We start from the raw sequence: 6104 nt of genomic DNA, 5'->3' as shown, positions 1-6104 counted from the left end.
GCTTCAATGCATAAAGTCAGTCATCTGCAAAAGTTGTCCACAGTTTTGAGCAGCACATCCCGTGGTATGGCTGCACAGACTCTTCGAATGCATTGCTCCATATCCTTTTGGGTTGTGGGCTGTTTTTCATAAAGAGTATATTTTAAATAACCGCACAAGAAAAAATCAGATGTTAGGTCTGGTGAACTTGGGAGTCCACTATATTGGTCTGCCACATCCTATCCACCGACCAGGGTACAGTAAATTTAAAACGTTCCGCACATTTTTAGCATAATTGGGAGCTGCTCTGTCCTGTTGGAACCACATTCATTGCCTAGTTTCTAAATCAACATCTTCCAATAGCTCTAACAAATCACTGCGGAGAAGTTGTAAATAAGATTCCCCAATAACATTTCGGTCAAAAACTACGGTCCTATCAAGTAACCGTTTAACATTCCACACCAGACCATTAACGACCATTACTGTTCTGTAAGTGGATCTGTGCCAGTGTGGATTGACAATGGACCAATAATGACAATCATGATGATTTAATTCGCCATTGATTTTGAATGTGGCTTCATCGGTGAGCATAATGTAGCCAAAAAAAATCATTGTCATCTCTTATCATTTCCAAGGCCCATTGGCAGAAGTGCATGCGTATTTGCATATCTTTCAGTGTTAATGCCAGTGTCAGTGTGATATGATGTTGTTGTTGTTGTGTTCTTCAGTCCTGAGACTGGCTTGATGCAGCTCTCCATGCTACTCTATCCTGTGCAGGCTTCTTCATCTCCCAGTACCTACTGCAACCTACATCCTTCTGAATCTGCTTGGTGTATTCATCTCTTGGTCTCCCTCTACGATTTTTACCCTCCATGCTGCCCACAAATACTAAATTGGTACTCCCTTGATGCCTCAGAACATGTCCTACCAACCGATCCCTCCTCCTAGTCAAGTTGTGCCACAAACTCCTCCCCAATTCTGTTCAATACCTCCGCATTACTTATATGATCTACCCATCTAATCTTCAGCATTCTTCTGTAGCACCACATGTAGAAAGCTTCTATTCTCTTCTTGTCTAAACTATTTATCATCCATGTTTCACTTCCATACATGGCTACACTACACACAAATACTTTCAGAAACGACTTCCTAACACTTAAATCAATACTCGATGTTAACAAATTTCTCTTCTTCAGAAACGCTTTCCTTCCCATTGCCAGTCTACATTTTATATCCTCTCTACTTCAACCATCATCAGTTATTTTGCTCCCCAAATAGCAAAACTCCTTTACTACTTTAAGCGTCTCTTTTCCTTATCTAATATCCTCAGCATCACCCGACTTAATTCGACTACATTCCATTATCCTCATTTTGCTTTTGTTGATGTTCAACTTATATTCTCCCTTCAAGACACTGTTCATTCCGTTCAACTGCTCTTCCAAGTCCTTTGCTGTCTCTGGATTTTAATACCTACTCCGAATTTTTCTTTTGTATCCTTCACTGCTTGCTCAATATACAGATTGAATAGCATCGGGGAGAGGCTACAACCCTGTCTCACTCCCTTCCCAACCACTGCTTCCCTTTCATGCCCCTCAACTCTTATAACTGCCATTTGGTTTCTATACAAATTGTAAATAGCCTTTTGCTCCCTATATTTTACCCCTGCCACCTTCAGAATTTGAAAGAGAGTATTCCAGTCAACATTGTCAAAAGCTTTCTCTAAGTCTACAAATGCTAGAAACGTAGGTTTGCCTTTCCTTAATCTAGCTTCCAAGATAAGCCGTAGGGTCAGTATTGCCTCACGTGTTCCAATATTTCTACGGAATCCAAACTGATCTTCCCCAAGGTAGGCTTCTACTAGTTTTTCCATTCGTCTGTAAAGAATTCGCATCAATATTTTGCAGCCGTGACTTATTAAACTGATAGTTCGGTAATTTTCACATCTGTCAACACCTGCTTTCTTTGGGGTTGGAATTATTATATTCTTCTTGAAGTCTGAGGGTATTTCGCCTGTCTCATACATCTTGCTCACCAGATGGTAGAGTTTTGTCAAGACTGGCTCTCCCAAAGCCGTCAGTAGTTCTAATGGAATGTTGTCTACTCCCGGGGCCTTGTTTCAACTTAGGTCTTTTAGTGCTCTGTCAAACTCTTCACGCAGTATCATATCTCCCATTTCATCTTCATCTACATCCTCTTCCATTTCCATAATTGTCCTCAAGTACATCGCCCTTGTACAGATCCTCTATGTACTCCTTCCACCATTCTGCTTTCCTTTCTTTGCTTAGAACTGGGTTTCCATCACATGATAATTATGCGCCTTCAACATCCTTAAAATGGTTGATTGCGATATTCCAGTTTGTCTCTGAATCGCACGACTAGTAACTTCGGGATTCAGTTGAACACAGGCGAGAACAATAAGGGTACGAGTGTTATTTTCATTGTATTCACGATGACGAGGTGGACAGTGCATGTATCCATTTCGAGCTCATTGAGGGCAATTTCAAATATTGTTTTCACTTGGATGTCATCTGTTTGGGAAATGATTTGCATACAACGGCGCAGCTGCAGCGTAATTGTTATGGCATTCACCTAAAATTAACATCATATCAACAATCTCTGTAGGAGGATAGTGAGCCATGTTTCGCTAAAGAATAATTTACTTTCGTCAGTTGATGTTTACGGTTTACAATCTGAAAGTGAAGTGACATCTGATCGCATTGCACCGACCTTTATACTGAGCAATAGTTCGCAGGTTGACCATCGTAGTGCCACACTTGGGTGAGTAATGCTACTGTGAAGAGTTCCCTAACCAGATTTTAATACCATTCCGCCTCCCTCCATCAAAAACTGTGGCGGGCCATCTGTCAATTGTTTAAAAAATATTCCAGACAAAACTTGATTACTTTGTTATGGAGAATCTGTATCTGCAGTAAAAAAATGGATGTTTCCATTTAAGATTTAAAAGTTGCCCCCCACCCCACCCAAGGGGGCGGGGGCTGGGGGTCACATGTAGTATCATTTGATGTCTCCCTTTGAGCTTACAAACTTGTCTTACCCACTATTTTTACTCGATATATAGTTTTCAAGATAATCTCATCCGTAACTTCAGATGGACCACCCTGTGTAAGAATTAAAATATTTCACACAAGTATTATAAATTATTTTACTTTAGCCCCAAACTGACAAAAACTTACATCTGTCCTCTCTCCCTCTCTCTCTATGCAAAAAAAAATTATACTTTTTGACTGCAATGTTTCCTCCTGTCTGTCTTCTTCTATTACCATTACCATTACCTGCTGTCCATGTTGACAGCTCCGGGGCAGCTGACGGACACAGCAGAGGTTCATGCTTGACACCATGTGCCCACCGGTGGCCACACACTCCACTCTCTTTAGTACAATACATAGCACAGTACTGTGCACGAATTTGTATTTCGTGATTGAGTTGACACCATTGTACAGGAAATCAGGTACAATTTCTTGTTCATTTTGAACTTTTTAATTTTACGCATCACAGCGAGATATGCTGTACTAAACAGATCGGAGTTTGAGGCTTCCAGTGGGCACATGGCACTATGTTTCTGCTGAAGGTCTCACACCAGTCAGATTAATGTGGGTTTTCTTCTTATTCTGTGTAGCCAGAGCCCAAAATTTATCTTAAATATTTACTCTCACAAGTGATTTTATTGCACAGGAAGCTACTTTTGTTTTTCCTTCTTTACAAGCAACGAGTTTTAGGAAGTGCTTTTCTTTTTCCACGCTCTGTGACAATACTGACAGTATGTTCTTCCTCTGTTGCCTAATACATTTTCTGAGCACTCAAGCTGTACTGTGCTGATCAGCCAGAACATAATGACCACCTTTAGAATGGTGCGTCCACCTTTGGAATGGATAACATTGGCAACACCTAGTGGCCAGAAGCAAAGAGGCTTTGGTAGATCACTAGATGGAGTTGGCACCACATTTGCACACTCAAGCCACCTAATTCTCATAAATTTCACAGACGGGGTCAATGAGCACCAATACCAAGTTCAGTCACATTCCAGATGTGTATGGGTTCTGCTCTGGCGAGTTGGGGGCCAGCACATCAACTGGGACTTGTCACTGTGTTCGTTGAACCACTCCACTGCACATCTGGCTTTGTGACATGGAACATTATCTTCTTGAAAAAGCCACTGCCAATTGGAAACATGATTGTCAAGAAGGGGTGTACGTGGTCTGCAACCAGCGTACAATACTCCATGGCCATCATGGTGCCTTGGGTGAGCTCCATTGGACCATGGATGCCCAGGTGAACCATGTTTCCCAGAGCTTAATGGAGTCACCACCAGCCTGTGTCTGTTCTCTGCAGTACGGGTGTCACGGAGCTGTTCCCCTGGAAGACAGCAGATTCACACCATGCCATCACCATGGTGAAGAAAGTATCGGGATTCATCAGACCATGGATCACACTGCCACTGCACCAACATCCAGTGCCAATTGTCAAATGCCCATTTCAGTCATAGTTGCCAAAATTGTGGTGTTAACATTGGGGCACATGCATGAGTTGTCATCTGTGGAGGCCCACAGTTAGGAGTGTTCGGTGCACTGTGTGTTCACACACACTTGTACTCTGCCAGCATTGAAGTCTTTTGTGTTAGTTCCGCCACAGTTCGCCTGCCCTGTTTTACTAGTCTGCCTCACCCATGATGTCCAACATTTGTAACGAGGGGTGGCCGCCCAACACCACAACACCTAGACGTGGTTTCACCTTGGTTTCGCCACGTGTTGCAGGCACTCACCATGGAATTAATTCCTGGAACACCCAACAAGTTGTGCAGTTTCCGAAATACTCATGCTGAGCCTCCAGGCCATCACAATCTGCCCTCAGTCAAACTCAGATAGATTGTGCGTCTTCTCCATTCTACACACACACACACACACACACACACACACACACACACACACACACACACACATGATACTACATGCACTGCGCTTGTGTCGGACAACTAGCAGTCAATCCTTGCGAGGTGACAATGCTACTGCCTGGATGTGTTTATATTGGTTGTACGTCGCTGGTCATATTGTTGTGGCTAATCAGTGTTTTTTCTTCTGTGTTATATATTTCATCACATTATAGTTGTTTTTTATTACCTGTCCCAACATAAAAATATAGAAGGAACAAGCTATTTTTGCTGCTTGGTAGTCCAAAAGGAATTTTTTTTTGCACGAGAGATTTTTCTATTACACCACCATAATTCCTTAGGTAAATCATAGTGATAACCTGTAAATTTACAACTAAACATAAGATTTTAAAAATAATTACCAAATGAGATCTTCAATTCAGAATTCTGTGAATATGAGTTGAGGATTTGCTTGCACAAAAAATCTCAATTATTTAATGATAAATAGCACACAAAACTGCACAAGTGTAAATCTAGAGGTTGTATTAAACTATTACACCTCGATTTACTGCTTCTGCCTCTATACCTCTTGCAATGTAATGTTGTCACAAATTAATTGCAAGTTACATCACACATACATTTAAATAACAATAAACTTGGCAACATGAAAACACAAAATGAGGGCACAGCTTTACACAAAAGAAAGTGGCCATATTCAAGGGAATAGCACTGTTTGAGATCATACAGTTCTTTCAGATCCAGTTGTCTACATTAACACACAGGCACATTTGTTAACACGTTTCTGCAATACTGTTTAAACTCCACACACCTGGTTTTAATGAGCAATCCCTGGCAGCAATCTGCATCTTTCTGTGTACAAAGCTGATTTTTGAGGGGAAAACTGGTGGCTTTTTGCACACAATGACACTCTACAATGGAGTCTGATTGACACGAGCTACAATTTTGCTTCATGCCTGTTGTTGTTGTGGTCTTCAGTCCTGAGACTGGTTTGATGCAGCTCTCCATGCTACTCTATCCTGTGCAAGCTTCTTCATCTCCCAGTACCTACTGCAGCCTACATCCTTCTGAATCTGCTTGGTGTATTCATCTCTTGGTTTCCCTCTACGATTTTTACCATCCACGCTGCCCTCCAATGCTAAATTTGTGATCCCTTGATGCCTCAAAACATGTCCTACCAACTGATCCCTTCTTCTAGTCAAGTTGTGCCACAAACTTCTCT

Source organism: Schistocerca nitens, chromosome 1 (genome assembly GCF_023898315.1).
Source record: "Schistocerca nitens isolate TAMUIC-IGC-003100 chromosome 1, iqSchNite1.1, whole genome shotgun sequence".
Taxonomy (NCBI): domain Eukaryota; kingdom Metazoa; phylum Arthropoda; class Insecta; order Orthoptera; family Acrididae; genus Schistocerca; species Schistocerca nitens.
The sequence above is the reverse complement of the archived record's forward strand: the minus strand, read 5'-3'. Positions refer to the sequence as shown.